We start from the raw sequence: 19,999 nt of genomic DNA, 5'->3' as shown, positions 1-19,999 counted from the left end.
TATGCGTAACTATTTTTAAGTGCAAGCTTGGAAATAGAAAAACGCATTGAAAGTTCTCAGCTGTAAACGGCTTTAACCTCGATAAAAACGAGATAACATTTCAAAATACCACAAGAGCTTTGTTTCTGTAGCTCAGTAGTATTGATTTGTACTGGTCACTTTCTCGTATCAAATTCAAAGCCAAAAATGCTTGCTTTTTGTTATACATAGTTGGGGTATTCACAAAGGTGTCGTATTGTTGCATTGAGTGGGGCTAACTTGTAAAGTTACATTAACTTCTTTATTGTATTCAATTTATTGTCAAAGAAATAAAAAAATATATTATAAGCTCTTGGCGTCCATCGTAGCCGAATGGAATTGTGCGTGCATGCCATTAGTCCCAAATTCGAAACACACTATGCGCCTGAAATAACACATGAAAGGTTTTTTCAAGTAGCAGTCGCCGCTCTGAAGGCACAGGCAAATCTCTAAGTGTATTTCTGTCATGAAAAAGCTGCTCATGAAAAACCATCTGCGTTCAGTGGTGGTCCAATGAACAGTTTTAGTTAAAAGTGTTGAGCACATCTATCGGTTGTCCCGCCATTCGTGAAATAACATTTACAATTAGAGGAGATGCTTAGCCAAAACACCCAGCAAATGAGGAACGCGAACATTAATATTAGTTTGAGGGAAAAGGAATCCATTATTTTCTCGGTTGATGGCTATAGTGATCGATATCTCGTAAAGTATCGACCAGACAATTTAAAATTTATGCTCGTTGTCAAGGTGACATTTCACAGTAGAAAATTCGTTTGCTGTTTTTTGTTTATACTATTCAGTTGTAAGTTACAGGGTGTTAACAATGGAAGTCAACAAAGAGAAAATTCGTTATATTTTACAGTTTTTGTTTAATAAAGGTGAAAAGTTGATAATGCAAGCCAGACCGTTAAAATTGTGAATGATGTTTATGGTGCCGATACTGTAAAAGCTAATGACGTGCAAATTCGGTTTCGTCTATTTCGTTCAGGCATTTTTGATGTTTAAGAAATCACGAAAATAATTGAAGTTGACTGACTGTTAGTAGTCGCAGCATCGCGCAGGAGCCAAAGATTGAGCATAAAACAGTTTTAAACTATGTATTTGTGCAAATGTTTACAAAAAAAAAATGGTGGATTTGTTTCTCCCCAAACTATCTAATATACCTCTGCGTTAAATAACTACACCAGGGAGACTTGTTGAAAAGGTTTGACAATTTACTAGTTTCTCTCTTATATTTAGTACTTTTTTAAGAAAGTATAGCTTTTTTCTAAATTTGTGTTAATAAAAAAAATTGAACAAATTTTCATACAAATTTCAGACTTTTCAAGCGGAATTTTTAGAAGCATTTAAGTACGCCCATTAAATTTTGTTATAATAAAATGCAAGTTTAAGATGGCTCAGAATCCTGTCAATTTTTTTAAGTTTTTTTTTCCTGGTGATATTAAATATTTTCTTCCATGTAAAAAAATTCGTTATACGGAGAAAATGCACAGGACCGACAGCAGAAATGACAGGAGTGAAAAATCAACGCGATTTTTGAACCACTTCGAACTTGCCAGTTATACCAAAATTTAATGGGCTGTAATTTTGTTGTTGCTGAAATGGTTCTATATTTCTAGTGAAATAATCCTAATTGGCGACCAGCACCGTTTTACTACCATTGTATAGCAGCAAATTCTTTATCTCGATGAATGAGATCTCATGAGATGAGATGGGCTGTAATACTGCATACTCGCAACTTTTCCAACGAGTCTGATTGAAAAGTGTTAAATTTTGATGGGTATTTTTTGAAATTTTCTCAAGTTCTACAAAGCTTGAAATTTGTAGTTATATGACTTTTAAAGGAGAATAAAGTGTTCTTTCATTAAAATAATAATAATTAAAATTAAATGGGGAACAAATAAGTTGGAAAAACGTGTCAATCAGTTCCTATGTTTTAGTGGGTTAACGCAGTGTATTTGGGTCCTCAATAAACATAAGTGAACAACATCATTTTTTATATAACCCCACATATTTGAAATAAAAATACACACCTCCAAAAACGTCGATTGCAATAACGCTTGTTGCCGAATGTATACAACTTGGCAGCTGCCAAATCATTTTTCTAATCAAAAAAAAGTGACAATGGAACAACTTTCTTAGTCGCATCATGGATGTGGGCATAGAAAAATATATCCATTACAAATGGAATGTACCACAGCTTTGTGGCACATTTGAGCAGCAGTTGCTTTAAAGAAAAGATACTTTGAAGACAGAAGCACGCTCAGCAGTTTACCACTGCCGAGGGGCAGCAACTAATGGAAATAGCTGTTGTCTATCATTTTAGTCCTTATAGTCAAAGTATCACACACAAGCACACTCGGCTACGATGTACCCCACTCAGCTCGTTGTGGTATTTTACTTTGATTACTGATTTATTTTTGTTGTTGATTTTCTGTAGTTTCAGTAATTTTATATGGATTTAAAGTTCTTAAAGTTAATCACTTTTTTGTTGTTTTGTTTGTTTTTGCTTTTAAGTTAACAAATATGTCTTTCGTTTATCGTTATAAATTTGTTTTAATGTTACTTATTTATTTAATTAAATTTATTAGGTGCGCCACAAGTCAATAGATGCCGAGTCTGATTGAAAAGCACTATGTGCTAGTCAATTCTAACATAACCTAAACATCATAACCCAAGCTTAGACGTATGGTAAACAAACTGCTTCGACACATTAGTGATTTTTTTTTTTGGTGTTATATACTTTTGGTTTTGTGAAAATGTCTGATTTTGTGCCGAATAATCGTCATTTGCGGGAAGTGTTGATTTTCCTCTTTTATTCGAAAAAAACGGCGGCTGAAGCGCATCGAGAGCTACAACAAGTTTATGGAGATGCTGCTTAAAGTGAAACAAAGTGCCGAGATTGGTTCCGTTGCTTCAAAGATGGTAATTGTAATGTTGACGACCCTCCGCGTGAATGAAAGCCAAAGACCTTCGAAGACGCTGGGTTGGGGGCATTGCTCATTGAGGATCCGCGTCAAACACAAGAAGAGCTTGCATCAGTACTAAGAGTTACCCGCGAAATCATTTTCAAGCGATTCCATGCTTTGAGAATGATTCGGAAACAGGAGATTTGGCTTCCTTACGAGTTAAAACCAAGGGATGTTGAAGGTCGTTTTTTCGCCTGTGAACAAATGCTGCACCGGCAAAAAAGGAAGAGTTTTGTTCATCACATCATGGAGGGGGATGAAAAATGGATTCACTACAGCGATCCAAAGAAAAGAAAGTCATGGGGGCTGCCCGCTCATGCAACTACGTCGTAGCCTCGGCCGAATATTCACGCTGCGAAGGTTATGCTATGTATTTGGTGGGAGCAAGGTGGTGTTATTTATTATCAACTGTTAAGACCAAGCGAAACCATCACTATGGATCGATCGGTATCGACTTCAATTGATGCGATTGAGTCGAGCACTCCGCGAGAAGCGGCCGCAATACGCGGAGAGGCATGAAAAAGTGATTCTGCAGCATGACAACGATCGGCCTCTCGTTGCCAAACTTATTAAAATCTACTTGGAAACACGGAAATGAGAAATTCTACCCCACCTGCCATATTCTCCAGATATTGACACATTTTCTAGCTGACCAGCAGTTCCATTCATATGAAAACAGCAAAAAATGGCTTGCTCCGTGAATAGCCTCAAAAGATGAAACGTTTTACAGTGACAGTATACGAGATCTACCCGAAAGATGAGTAAAAGTAGTAGCCAGTGATGGGCAATTCTTTCAATGATTCACATGTAACCATTTTTTCAGAATAAAGTTGTATTTTCATCAAAAAAACAGCGAGAACTTAGTTGCGCACCTAGTATTTAATTAAATTTTATTTATTTAATTAAATTTATTGACGTAAAACCAAACTCTGTTGATTCGGTTTCCCTACGATCAATCAATTCTTATGGCATACAGTATTTTTTAACAAAGTTTTGTGAATTCAATTTTTTTTGTTTTGTTTCAGGTAAAGAAATATATATTTCAGTACTTTGTTATCAATTTACTTTGATTTAGTTGATTAATGTGAAACCACACTCTATTAATTCGGTTTCCTTACCATCAATCAATTATTATAACGTAAATTTGTTTAACGAAGTTTTTGTAATTTGAAAAAAAGTAAATTGTTTTTGTTTTTGCTTTAAGTTAACAAATACGTGTGTTCAGCTCTTTGTTATAAATTCAACTTAATTTAATTTATTAATGTGAAACCAAACTCTGTTGATTCAATTTCCCTACGATCAATCAATTATTATGGCATACATTTTGTTGCTTAAACAAAGTTTTGGTAATTCAAAAAAAGAAACAAAAAACATGTTTTTTTTTTTGTTTTTTCCTTTCAATATGTGACAGAAAACTTAAATTTTATAATAAATTATTTAAAATATGTAGGTACCTTCACGCATTAAATCGTCGACTCAGCCATGTAGGCTGCGAGCGAGAACTCCATTGCATATTTATGGGGGCACAAGCCAAACAAAGCAATTAATTCATACTCCTGCACACTTTCAGTGCCCCATACCGCCGAGAACTGACAACTTTTTCACTTGCTCGCAATTAACGTAATGTAAATAATGAATTCACTGCCTGGTTCACACAAATTTTTAATTGCCTTAATTAGCCTTAGGGTGTTTTACACACACATATGCAAATCTATTTTGAATGAATTGCAATTGTGTTCGTTTTATTTTTGTTTTTTCTTTTTTTTGTTTTAGATTCTTACAAGCACTTAAATATTATATTTTCTGCAACACCACCGAGCGCATCACCAATGCATTTTAAATTCAATAAAAATCAAAACTCTTTTTTTACTAGTAAAAACTTACGCACTTAAGCATCATCACCAGAAACAGTGCAACGTCATATAATTTTAGGCGCGCACGCTGCACAGTTGTGTTACAACTTCATTGCTAATTATAGCCAGCACAAACACAATAATAAATCAATTTTTGTTTTTTCCCCATTTTCTTTGTCTGTCAACCACCCACCATTGGCACGCAAATTTGTTTTTTTTTCTTGTTTTTATTATTATTTTTTTTTTACTTTGTTTCCTTTAAGACTTGTTTTGTTATTATTTTTTATGATTTTCTGTTCTTTGCGACACACCGGTCTGCCGGTCGCCTATATTGCAAGTATGCGTGTACATGCGAGGTGCTGTGTGGTTCTCAAATATACTTCTGTGGTTAATAGAAAAATGAAACGTACGCCGAGACAACGCGTTTGGGGTGAACCAAAGTCTTACGCGATTTGAACAGCACTAAAACGCGCACCTCAATGGCAAAGGACTTGAACTACTACGATGCGATTCACAGTGGTGGCGACAACAACGACAGCGCACACAAGCGACGAACATGCAATGCACGAGCGATTCGTGGGCCAACGACTACGCCAGCGATGCCAACGATGGTAATGACGACAACGATGATGATGGCCTGCAAGAAGCCAAGTGTCAAAGGCAATTCAGCTATGGAGCCAAAAGCAGCAGCAACAGCAGCAACAATGACTGCGACTGGGGTGTTGGTGAAAGTAGAAATATAACGGTGTTTGCAGCCTCCACTCTGAGAGCGCACACACACGCACATATAAAACTATAGGGTTTGTGTGATGACTTTAGTATGCGAAACGTATGCAAACTGCATTGACCAATTGTATATATGCATGCAAATGGTGTGAGAATAGCAAGAAAATACCGCGAGAGAGCGGCGAGCACAGTGCTCTGTAAAGCTTATATTTAGTGAGCACGGAAAGTGAATAATATGCAGAGCAAACAGCTGATTGACACTGAAGCAAATGAAAGCAAGAGTTAAATGGCGCCAAAATTTGGAAAGAAAAGCGCATGCGTAAAATTTTTAGCACCACCCACTTTCCGAAAAAAACCCAGTATTTTATGAAGAGCGAAAATTTTTCGAACAGCACTTCTTTCCCTCTCTCTCTCTCTCCTTTCTCACGCTCTGTGTCTCTAAATAATTCCATATCTGATGCTTACTCAATAAAACCATAATTGCCTCAACATAGCTGAGAGCACGCGCCGTAATTCAATGCTCGCCAGTTTTATAATATAAGGCATTGGGGCAGTCGGTCGTGGTGATAAGGCCAACAGGATAATGAAAACATACGCACATATCACACATCTGCCCACATGTCGCACTAGTAAAGGACGATTGGTTGCATTGCAGTTAGCGCGAAATATACAATGCGGCAGGACAAGATAGAAGTGAGTGTGTATTTGTGAGTCTGCGGATTGGCTTTTGCATGCGACAATCGCATATGCATGTGCTTGTATGTATAAATAGTTTGTATGTATGTGTGAATATAAGCCCGTAAGTAAATTATTCAACTAGTGTCTGAAGGCGTATAATTGATTGGTAGGTCACTTATTCATATCTGCTTAACTAGTTTATAACTAATTCAAGAAAGGGGTTGATCAAGGCTGCTAAAAGCTGACAAAAAATAATAAAACAAATAAATAAAAAGTAGCAATAAAATATTGTGAGTTGGAAGTGATTAAAAGTTCATTTATTTCAAAACCCTTGTGGGAAAATTGCATCAATTACCTCGATTTTCAATTGATGTAAGATACTATAGACCCATATCTAAACACAACACTTGCTCAAAGCTTTCGGAAAAGCTGGTGAAAGATAAAATTATGGTCTTTATGATAAAAATAATTAATCTGCAATGCTCTATCGGAAGGCATTTTATAGTAGCCAAACAGGCTAAATTTGCAGGCTAGTTTTTGTAGATTTTTCAAAAGCTTTCGATACTGTTTCGCATATGATATAATAAGGATTCTTATTCTAGGAAAACGCTCTATAACTCTTTACTCAAGTAGGAATATACCCCAGTAGTTTTGGATCCAATATATGCTGGTTACTCCCAAAGGATCGAAAGAGTTCAACGCAGTTTTGTCCGCTTTGCTCTGCAGTTTCGTATTTTAACGCGCCACGTCTGTCTAACCGCTTGCCGCAAGGCAGATAGTTTGTGGTGTAATTAACTGATCAGATCTACCGTATCAGATAAGTTCCAATATTGCGTTTTCACTTTCTGTCTATTTTCAAACCAGGGCAATTAATAACTATGATTTTAAAACCCTAGAATATTGTATTAAGGATATTAGAAAATACACTTTTCGAAGATGAAAAATCATTTATAACTTATCACTTAACTAACGTATGACTTTCTATAATTACACTTCGGAGAATATGCCCAGCTATTTACTACATTTTTAAACGATTACAAAGGGCGCCTATTTGGAAATCAGTCTGAGTTATTTGTTAGGCCCAATTACATCCCTTTGTATTTTCACAGGAACGCCAAAATGGCTATAAAATTGCTAAGAGGCAAACAAAAATTGTATTAGCTAAAAATTGTACCATCACTCGTATATCTTTACACAGATATTAAAAAACAAAAAAAGAATTATACCAAACATTTTTATCTATTTTTTATGCAATTTTAAGCCATTTTTTATGCAATCTAAGAAACAGACATTCTTTAAATTAATTTAGAACTCAGATATAATAAGAATTTTATCAACTCGTGTGTTCTTTCATTTGCTCAATAAAAATATAATTTGTGAGATCCACAAATCCGTGAACCATATGGTAAGGCAGGCGCTAAGATGGAATCTCCAGGGATCTAGACATTCTAGCGCTCCAGCGAACACTTGGCGCAGTTGGGGAACTCGACGCCGCAAAATGCAACTGGAATAACATTTACCGTGTAGCGCCTACTAGAATGAGATATAGATCTGCTGTACAGTCCCTATGCAGTAAGTAAATAAGTAATAAAAATATTCACACGCTGATTTAATTTTTTTTAACCTCTTTATCAAATTCCGTTGGCGGAACTTTACTTTTGTGAAAAAAGTTGGTTTTTATTCTGCAGAGTTTTCTATATTTCATATTGACGCGGCGGCCGCCGTAGCCGAACGGGTTAGTGCGTAGTGCGTGACTAATATTAGGAATTTAGAGAGAACGTAAGTTCGAATATCGGTGAAACACTAATATGAATAAAAGGTTTTTTCTTATAGCAATCTCCCCTCGGCAGGCAATGGCAAATCTCCCAGTGTATTTCTGCCATGAAAAAGCTACTCATATAAAATAATTGCCGTTCGGAGTCGGCTTGAAACTATAGGTCCCTTAATTTGTGAAACAACATCAAGACACACACCACAAATTGGAGGAGGAGCTCGGCCCAACACCTAAAATGGATACACCCAATTACAAGGGTGGGCCATATAGCGTTTGCTTTATGAACCACCTATTTTTTTGAGAATGGTAACACAAATGACATGTCAAATGTGTTCTTAATTTACTTAAAGGTTTGACATTTACGAAATGGGACGCTATACGCTTGAACAAAATTGGGAAATATTGAAAACCTATTTCCAAAGTGATGAGTCTTCTTCTTCTTCCGCGGTTACAGTAAACGGCGAGCGTTACCGTGACATGCTCAACGAGTTTTTGTTTCCAAAACTTGAAGAGGATGACATGGACGACATTTGGTTTCAACAGGACGGTGCAACTTGTCACACTGCCAAAATTACACTCGAACTTTTGGCTACCGTTTTTGAATTCCGATATCAATTGGCCGCCTCGGAGCTGTGATTTAAGCCCGTTGAACTATTTTTTGTGGGGACCCGTTAAGGGCAAATGCTATGCGAACCATCCAGAGACGATTGATGCTTTAAAACACTTAATCGAAGTTGCCATTCATGAAATTGGAGCCCAAACAATCGAAAATGTGCTTAAAAATTGGGTTGATCGAATGGCCTACTGTAAAGCCAGTCGTGCCAGTCATTTGAACGATATTATTTTTCATTCATAAATAACAATGTTCTTCAAAATAAAAAAAAAAGTTTGAAAAAATATTGATTAGTTTTTTTTTTATAGCCGACTCAAAAAGCAAATTTTACATGGCCCACCCTATATATATATATTTATATCATCCGGGTATATATATACTTATATCTTATATATTGTATATAAAAGAAAGTCATGTTAGTTACACTATTTATAACTCGAGAACGGCTGAACCGATTTAACTGAAAATTGCTGGAGAGGTAGCTTAGAACCAGGAGACGGACATGAGATACCCTTTATCTCATTCGAACGCGTTTCCGTGAAGTCAATATAAAATGTGGTATAACAAAAACGCATCTGATATGGAATAACAAAACGCAAATGACAGCTAAGCGTAATTTTGACTATGGTTAAGTAGAAAAATTAATAATATACATTTTGTCAGTAATATATAATCACAGTTATTTGTATTCTCTTTGAATCATCATTATCGATCCCGCGACTAAGACGATCGAATATCTCCCGACAAAGCCGTAATGCAAGAAGGATACGAAACATTGCGAATGAAACGACTGGAGAAGCACAAGGAATTGCCCGTGAAGAGCGCCGCGTTAGTATGACTCGACTTCGTACTTCTCAATCAACTGCTTGCATCCCAGCGTTTTGCGAGTATTGTGGCGCATTAAAGTTTTCCGGAGAAACGCCCGAATTGTGCTGCCTTAGTGGAAGAGTGAAATTGCCATTATTGAGGGCAATGAATTGGAGGCGCAATGAATTTACTGTCTGGCGACTTCCGCCAAACACTGCCAGTAATTCCAAGATCAACGGCTTCTGACGAAATAAACGCTTGCCTCAAATCATCGAATCTATGGCGCTATGTGAAGAAACTTCAGCTGATAGCAAATATGAGAGTTGCATTACTTAATGATATATCTACTGAAGATTTCTCTGAGCAATTACTGGCTACCGGTAATGGGCGAGTACCTGTCGACGAATCGAGCGGATTGATTTCATTTCCTCAGAATTTCTTTAACTTTGTCTCATCGAAAGATAAACTTATCAATAATGTATTCCCAAACATCATTAATAACTACAAAAGTAATGAATGTTTGAGTGAGCGAGCAATTTTAGCGGCTAAGAATAAAGATGTAGATGACCTAAACTACATAATTCAAAATGATATCATTGGATCAATGCATTCATTCAAATCCATTGACTGTGTAACAAATGAGGATGAGGCCACCAACTATCCAATTGAATTTTTAAAGTCCTTGGATGTGCCTGGCTTACCACCGCACAATTTACGCCTAAAAGTTGGCTCCGTAGTAATCATGCTTCGAAACATAAGCCCAGCAAAACTTTGCAACGGTTCGCGTTTGGTGGTAAATAAATTGATGATCAATTCAATTTCCCATCCGTCTTGCATTCGCCGTGACCATTAACAAATCACAAGGCCAGTCCTTGAAAGTTTGTGGTCTGAATCTAGAAAATCAATGTTTCTCACATGGTCAATTATATGTGGCATGTTCACAGGTCGTGTATCACAAGGTGCCTAACTGAAGAGTGCAATCTATTAAAGCTTCCTTGAAATACTTGATTAATAAAAAAATTAACTTAATAAAATCAAAAATCTGCTTTTTATTACCACTAGGACGGAACAAAGTTCGCCGGGTCAGCTAGTATATATATATATATATATATATTGACGCAACCTACTTACATCATTTTCAACTATCTTGTAGTCTAATGAGTTAAATATTTCAGCTCCGACTCGTAGAGGCTATCTTGAACAACCACACTTAGGAAGCATCTCTGGCACCCTAACGATTTCTTCTCTTATACACCATGCTGCAAAATTATAAGCACATTACTAATTTCATTTTTTTTATATAAATATAAATAAAGTGAAGTCCAAAATAAACAAGACTGAGCTAAAATAGAAGCGACAAGAGCTTTGTTCTGATAACTTCGAGTTTATTTATTCTAAATAGTCCCCTCTGGCCTCGATACACTGTTTTGCGCGATCTAAAAACTTTTTCCTTGGAATCGTAAAAACAAATGAGCATCGACTTGATTGTGGGCTTCTCCTAACGCGGTTTTTTGGAAGGTGGCTCATCTGGGGCCTTCCATTCGGCGCTTTGAGGCTTAGTTTCTGGCTCATGTTGGAAACTCCACGTTTCATCACCAGTCACAATGTTGTAAAGGAAGTTGTCGTCTTTTCTCGCCTCTTTAATTAGGTCTTTCGAATGTTGAATTCTGAGCAATTTTTGGTCCTCAGTTGATTTGTGCGGAATTAAAAGTGCATAGACGCTTCGTAAGCCCAAATTATCAGTTAAAATGCGATATATCGATGTTTTGGAGATATTCAACTCTGATTCAATGAATTTTAAAGATGATTTCGGTTTGTTTTTGATAAATTAACGAACAATTTCGATGGAGTTTTCGGTGATTACTGATTTTCTTCATTGTCGTTTATGTCTACACAACCATCTCTGGAACGTGTAAGCCACTCATGGTACGAGATCCAAAATACACAAGACTGGCGTCAATGTTTTTGATGGCGCCATCTTTTTATTGGGTTAGTGCATTGGAAGTTATGTCCCTAGCTGACTTCCAATGAAAGCTTGGTGGCATTCGATTCAGTGGAAACGAAGTTGTTGCGTCTAAAGTGTCAGTATGTTTGTGTCGTCGGTACAAAAATGAGTTTCGAACAAAGAGCTAATATCAAATTTAGTTTTAAAATCAGTAAAATGTTTACCGAAACATTTGAATTGATGAAAGAAGTTTATAGCGATGATTGTCTATCTCGTGCCAGAATTCATGAGTGGTTTACACGTTTCAGAGATGGTTGTGATTACAATGAACACACGGCCGCCCAAAATCAGTAATCACCAAAAACTCCATCGAAATTGTTGGTAAATTTATCAAAAATGAACCGAAGTAATCGTTGAAATTCATGAATTGGAGTTGAATATCTCCAAAACATCGAATTATCGCATTTTAACTGATAATTTGGGCCAACGAAAGGTCTATGCACTTTTCATTCCGCACAAGTCAACTGAGGACCAAAAATTGCTCAGAATTCAACATTCGAAAGACCTCATTAAAGAGGCGATAAAGGCGAGAACTTTCTTTACATCTTTGTAACTGGTGATGAAACGTGGCATTTCCAACATGAACCTGAAACCGAGTCAAAGTGCCGAATGGAAGGCGCCAGACGAGCCACCACCCAATAAATAGCGTTTGGTGAAGTCAAAAATCCAGTCGATGCTCATTTGTGTTTGCGATTCTAAGAGAATTGTCCACAAGAAGTTTATGCCAAACCGTCAATGCAATTTTCTATCTTGGCGTTTTGAAGCGTTTATTGCATCGACGAATTCGCCCTGAGTACCGCGAAGTAGAAAGCTGGCGCTTATTGCATGATAATGCACCATCTCATCGATCAACTCTTGTGAATAATTTTTTGACTAGAAATCGCATTTTAACTATCAATCACTCACCGTAATCACCTGATGTGACTCCCTGTAACTTCTACCTATTCGGAAAATTGCATTTGGCCATGAAAGGAAAACGTTTTGCGTCCGCAAAGGCTATCCAAAGGTTTGTACCGACATCCTGAAAGACATTCCGATCAATGACCTGAAACACTATTTCGAAAAGTTTTTAGATCGCGCAAAACAGTGTATCGAGGCCAGAGGGGACTATTTTGAATAAATGAACTCGAAGTTATCAGAACCAATATCTTGTCGTTTCCATTTTAGCTCAGTCTTGTTTCTTATGGACTTAACCTTGTATGCCAGTGTACTTAATTTTATGTAAATACGAGTAAAGTTCTGATTGCACTGACATTGAAAAACTCTACATTCGCTCACACCACTCAAAACGGATTTCAACGCCCCACACACTCACATACGCACAAGTTCATTGAATTATATGCCAATTTCTGTTTTATATTACTTTTGTTTCGCTTTTTTGCTTGCATTTTTTGTAGGTCAGTAATACAGAAAGTGTCAACTTGTCAGCACGCGGGATTACCAACTCAATTTGTAATGGTAAAATATCATTGAAGAAAGGCAGAGTAAACCGTGGCTTAATACAAAATCGAACTTCTAGTGAAATATTCTACAAGCATACATGCATACATACATATGGACATATACTATAAAGTACAGAGAGAAAATAGTATTTATATAATATAATTGTGTTCTCTATGGAAAGGAGGAAATATTAACTTATTTGGTACTAATTAAAAAGTAAGTATTTTTATAAGTATGTCAAAAGTTCTATGCATATGTATATGTGGCCTGAAGTTCAAGGTCCTTCCGACTATATCCGTAAAGTGTTTCGCTTTTTATTTTGTGATTTTTTAATTACATTCGAGTGTTTTATATACAAATTATTAAGGAGACGTATTGGATGAACTTATCTGAATTCAATTTATAAACTACAGAAATATCGTCTCATATGCAGAATATTTGCAGTAACTTTCGTATTTTTTTCAAAACATTAAGAGACACCTTAAAATTAAACATCCACCCCAAAACCTCGATTTTTCCTTATTTAGGAACAAAAATTAAATTTTGAAAATTTAACTTCCAATATAGAGAAGAAATGGCTGTTGACGTGAGTGATATGATTGGGGTAGGAGAACAGCCTTCGGGTAATTCGAATGCGAATTCTGATGAATTTTGATATTCAATATAAGCGAACCAAAAGTTATGAATCATATTAAAAACTCACGCGTATTTTTCTTACAGCGCTGTCAGGAGTTCTTTAAATAAAAAATAGATATCAAATTCAAATTCCTCGTACCAAAACATTACCAAGTTCAAGTTTGTATTAAAAAAATAACATTCACAGCACTTAAATATATATTAAATTTCATATTAAATAGAAAATAAATTCATAATTGGCGCATACACTTTTGTTAAGTGTTTAGCCGAGCATCTCCTCCTATTTCTGGGCAGATATTTTTATGAGGGGCTTTTTCATGACAGAAATACACTCGGAGGCTTGCCATTGCCTGCCGAGAGGCTGTGGCGTATTAATCAAAGATTATTTGTTTTAATATTTTTCTTTTGGTGCTCGAAATTGGCTTTTGAGCTATGTTTTACTGGAATCTGATTCTGTTAGGTATGATGAAGAAAAAATAATTTAGCCCGCCCTAATGTATATAAAAGGTGTGTGTTTAGCTGCATGAGAACTATCGATATCGATAACTATAGTTCGACAGCTCAGAATGGCAATCTGTAAAGGCATTTATGTTCAGCAAAGAATGGCGCACTCGCGTATCGGCACCCACGTCACTGTTGACAGTTATGATTTCGAGGTTGTCAGAGGAACCTGCATTAACATCGATAATAATGTCAGCTCTAAAATCCAACGAAGGATCTCTCTTGCCAACAAGTGCTATCTTCGACTGAGTAGGCAATTGAGTGATAAACTTCTCTTCCGACGAACAAAACTAACACTCAACAAGGCTGTCATCATGCCCGTCCTAACGTTTGGCGCAGAAGCTTAGACGATGACAATACCCTATGAGGCGTTCCATGGAGTGTTTGAAAGAAAGAACGGCGAATATCGCAGACGATGGAACGATAAGCTGTATGAGCTTAACGACGGCATAAACATAGCGCAGCGAATAAAAATCCAACAGATTCATTGACTGAGTCATGCCGTCCGAATGGAAACAAACACTCCGGTTCTGATAGTATTCGATGCGGTGCTAGCTGGTGGCACAGGAAGAGGAAGGCCTCCTCTAAATTGGAAAGATCAAATGAAGAAGGACTTGGAAGTGAAACGTTGTTTCAAATGGCGCCGATTACCACAGAGAGAAACGATTAGTGCGCTTTGTTAAACTAGGCCAAAATCACGTAATCTGTTACCGGGGCAATCAAAAATAAGAAGAAGAATTGGCAAGTCATCATGAATCACTTAATGCCAGAGCAATTGTGGAAATATAGTTAGAAAAAATTAATTTGTTCGCGAAGTTCATAGAGTAAAGCTTCGAAGAAGACACTGAAATGCTGATTCGTCATCGTTCTCAACTTGTAGGCCTTTGCCCTTCGACTACGTGCAGAATTTTACGTAAGGGTTACGTAAAAATCTTGGCTTACTTAGCAATAGAAAACTGCTTTTGCAAGAATTGAAGCCAAATGGACATTGTTCGTGTCCCAATTTTGCTGATTGGGATTCAGATTTATTGAAAAAAGTGCGGAAAAATTGGACTGATCGAACGGACCACATTAATCCGAATTCTGAGCCCATTTCATTTAGATGTTTATACCTACAATAAAATGTTTTCCCGTCTCACATATTTCGACAATTTCTTTATATTAATCCAAAGTTTTGTAAATATATTTCATGGGGACTCTGTCAAAAGCCACTTTGAAATCCGAATCCTTTTTTTGTTTTCGTTGAATTTTGAGTGCACAATGGACGCCAAATTATAAATATTGTCCACGATTGAAAAACATTTTCTGAAACCTGCTTGAAACACCGTTAATATTTTGTGCTCTTCGACCCAATTTGCTAACCGCGTATTTATTACTCCCATCAGCGCCTTAGCCGCAAAATTCGTGACTGAATTTCCACTGTAGTTTCTGACCAAATTTAGCTCGCCCTGCTGGAGTATGGGAAAAATGATTGTGTTTGGAATTGTGTCATCTATTTTTTCTTTTACAAGAGTCATATAATACACTTTTCTCAGCTCTTGTAGGAATTCCTTTCTTGCATTTTTTAGTAATTCATATGTTACTCAGTCCTTCCCCGGAGCTGTCCCCCAACTTCTTCAACTTCCATAATGGTTATTCCCCTGCGTATTGAATATCTTTCGTGAATTTCGGTTGATTTAACATAGTCTGGAAATATATTTTAAGCTCTGCCGCTGAAAATTCCGCTCCCACTTGAAAGGAAGCTCCACTTTTTCCCTTGCTATACTCCGCCATCCTCTCGAGCTTAATGTTCTGTCAATTTTGGCGAATAACTTTTCGTTGTATTCTCTCGTTGCAGCTTCGCATAAGTTTTTATATTTCTGCTTTTCACTAAGTTCTTTTTTTCTATTTGCTTCATTGCCTCTACTAGCTTTTCAAAGGCAATAAACTTTGCTTGAATGCTTACTTTAATCTGGTTTCGATTTAAATTTAACTTTAGTTTGCTGCAGTTTTTTGCTGCACGAGCTGTAGTATCTACACTTTGTTTTCAAATTTAAATCTTTTAATGTGGCTCAAGCTTTCTAACGATACAGCAAATAAACCACTGATGGAGTTTCGAGAATATCCATAATTTTTTTACAGACTATGAAAGACTAATTATTGGTAAACAATTCAATCAAAAATAAATTAAACTTATAATTTACTTGTTTGATTGTAATGAATGAAAGAAAATGTAACATTTCTATTGAAGGAAGGTATAGAGTCAGTAACTGCAGCCCTGAAGAAAATATTCACTGCATGCTTGGCACTGGCCTATATACCACGCTAGTGGAGGATGGTGAGGGTCGCCTTCATCCCTAAGGTTGGGAGAGATGACGACACCAGCCACAAAAGCTTTAGACCTATCAGCTACATTGAACTATTTCATGCTGAAAAGTCGCGAACGGCTAGTGGAGTTGCATGTGTGTCAGAAGTCGCTGAAGGTTCACCCACTCTCTCCATTTCAGCATGCCCATCAAAGCGGGAAATCTTGCGAGTCTGCACTGCAAAACCTTGTTGCTAGGATAGAGCAGCCCATCGACAAGAGGGACTACGCTATTGGCACCTTTTTGTATATAGAGGGGGCTTGTGATAATGCTACTTTCGACAGTATGTGCAGCTCTGCCAGTAGACATTGTGTAGATCGGATGCTGGTGAACTGACGGTCATGGCCTTAGACAGCCCACCAACCACATCAGGGGTAGTCGAGTCCTGTAAATCCAGGCTGAACTATGTCAGTAGACATAATTGCCTAATGAGTCCCGGGACACGTGGGTGTTGTGGGTAACGAGACCTCTGACTCCTTAGCTAGGATGGGCTCCGAGGCCAACTCCTTTGGCCCAGAGCCCGTTTTGCCACTCCCTTCTGCATCCATCAAAGTCACTGTTAGCAAATGGGTTACTACAACCCACAAGCGAGCTTGCCAGGCTGAGAGAGGCTACAGATGGACAAAACTAATGTTACCTGTCATGTCTGAGCGACTGTTGCAGCTATTCCTGTCATTAAGCAGAAGGAACTGCGGGCAGCTGGTTGAACTGATAAGGGGCCACTTTCTATGGTAGAAGGACATGGAAAAGGTAGACATCTCAGACGGGTGCAGTCTGCCCTGCACGGATAAGACGGCGGAGCACTTTCTGTGCGTCCGTCCGGCTTTCGCTCGAATCAGGCTTGAGGTCTTTGGCACTGATGTGTTAAGAAGCGACCACCTTGGCTCCTTGGCACCAGAAGATTTACTCAGATTTCTTCAGGGATAGATTTACAGAAAATTAAAAGGGAATCCAAGTGTAGTACAATGGACTTAATTGTGTCTGAGTGCTACACTTGCTAGTTGTCACGACCAAAAAACCAAAAAAAAAACAAAAACAAAAAGAAAACATTTCATATAATTTATAAAAAAAGAATATTAGAGAATACTTAGAATTTAGTTGAACAATTCATTTAGTAAAAATTGAGGTGATATTTTGTAGAAGAACAACCTAGGCCGATAAGATTGAAAGCATATTAAAATTTTCGAAAATTCTAGGAATCGGAGCATGGGAAGCATAATTAGTTCTAACCAAAAAATATCAGGATTTTTAAAGCTTCGCTGAGGAATATTGAAATTAATTTTCCCGGGTAGCGTTCTGAAGTCAAACGCCCACTTATCATATCGAAAATAAAAGGGAGGGAGAGAAAAGTCTTTCTACTATCCAATGTTCCTAGATTAACGAGCGAAATAGTTCTCCAAAATGCTTTTAATGCCATCTCAAATTTTGAGACATCTTACCTCTCGCCACGCAAATTCTGATTTAATGCGCTGCCAGGAGACCAACGCCAAGTTGTTCGTACGACGTCAATCAAAATACATAAAAACAATCAGACGAACGTAAAAAACGACTCAGATCTGCTTGTGAATGCTGCTCAGCTATGCATAAAACATGTGAGGCTTAAAAAATTATTTACGTCTCAGTCAATCACGAAATATTTATAAATATATGAAGACAGCTACATTCAAAATAATACAAAAAGTATATATATACGTAATTGCGATTATTTAATAACAGCCGTCTAAAAGTAACTCAGATGCACGGCTGGCATCACCAAATATGTAAAAAGAGAAAAACGCAAGAAAAAGGTGGAAATATCTACCCAGCGGAATGAATGAAATGAGAGGCTAATTAAATAACAAAAACAAAATACTACTGTGTCCAAAAAATAAGGTGACATTGTATTTATTTTGAAAATTCTTTATTTATTCTTCCAAATCAATTTCATCCCCTTCAAAGTAATCCCCTCCCGACACAATGCACTTATGCCAACGTTTTTTCCAATTTTCGAAACACTGGTTGTAGTCACTTTCCGGGATGGCCTTCAGTTCCGTCTTCGTTGCGGCTTGAATCTCCTCTATCGTGTCAAAACGGTGTCCCCGGAGCGGTCTTTTGAGCCTGCTGAACAGCCAGAAGTCGCACGGTGCCAGATCAGGTGAATACGGTGGTTGCGGAACGATATGGGTTGAGTTTTTGATGAAATGATCACGAATTACGAGTCCAAAAAATTCAATGTTTTCGGTACCAGTCGAGATTTGACGCGCTTGAGGCCCAAAACATCCTTCAAAATGGTATTGACTGAGCCTTTCGATATGCCAACATCATCAGCAAGGTCTCAAATCGTTAATCGACGGTTTTTCAACACCAAATCTTTGATTTGTTGGACGTGAGCTTCGTCAGTTGAGGTTGATGGTCGCCCAGGACGCTCTTCGTCTTCGACACGTTCACGACCGGCTTGGAACTCACTATACCACTTGTAAACATTTTTTTTAGACATAGCCTCATCACCAAAGGCTTTCTGCACCATCCTCAACGTATCCGAAAATTGATTCCGCAAACAAAATTTAATGCAAATTCTTTGCTCAACAAATTTCGACATTGCAAAAAACGAGAAACTCACTTTTAGCAGCTCACAAAACGACGCGTATCTCAAACAGTAAATGAATATTTCACATGAAATTTGACATAGATGTCACTCACAGTACTACCAACCTAAAAAAAAAAAGAATTCTCCTAATCCTTCAAAGCGCGCAGTTTAAAATCAAATGTCACCTTATTTTTTGGACACAGTAGTATTTGTGAATAAATACTCATATGTGCATATACATATGTCTTACTTATTTCAGAAATTTAATTACCTTTCATAATGCAATTTTAATATTGTCATATCAGAATACTACAGGTTTCGCTTTGCCTTCCTCCGATGGCAATTTGTTTCGACGTGTTGGAAATATTTTCTTAAAGCAATCGTACCGCATATATGTGCATACATACATATGTACATATGCGCAAATAACATACATACACATGCTTTTCAGAGTAAGCCCAAGTTAATACCCACAAATTGTTTAGTTTCCACACTTGCCGCCAGCTATTAAATTGCTTTAAATGCCTGGATTGTGGCTAATGCTGTTTTAGCAGCAAACACAGGATCACCAAATTTGTAAATGTGAATGTAAATATTTTTTTTTGTGTTTATGTAATGACGTTTATCAATAACCCATTGAGTTGGTGGGTAATTTTATTTGCTCTAAATGTATATTGTCGAGGAACAGGGTTCGAAAGATTTCACTTTCTCTGCCAGCAACACTCATTGACTTAACTCACTTCCAGATTACTGCAACCTTTTCAAATTCGGGATCTATGCAATCACTTTGAAATTAGAAACAACTATCTCGAGTTGCAAACGAGTGCGCGAGAAAAGGTTCTGAGTGTAGCTTAATTCACAAAGTGAATAGAACGCTTTTCCATTTGCAGCGGGTGCCCCTAAAGGGTTTTTCAATAACAGATATTACTTTTAAAAGCCCGCTATTTCGTTAGATGTCACTTTTGAAGCTGTCATTTTTTGATATTTGACAAGTAGAAACTACACCGCTAATAAAAATGGAACAATACATGCTTAAACAACGGTGAAAATTTGGCAGAGACGGTT

The sequence above is a fragment of the Anastrepha obliqua genome, chromosome 1, assembly GCF_027943255.1.
Source record: "Anastrepha obliqua isolate idAnaObli1 chromosome 1, idAnaObli1_1.0, whole genome shotgun sequence".
Taxonomy (NCBI): domain Eukaryota; kingdom Metazoa; phylum Arthropoda; class Insecta; order Diptera; family Tephritidae; genus Anastrepha; species Anastrepha obliqua.
The sequence above is the reverse complement of the archived record's forward strand: the minus strand, read 5'-3'. Positions refer to the sequence as shown.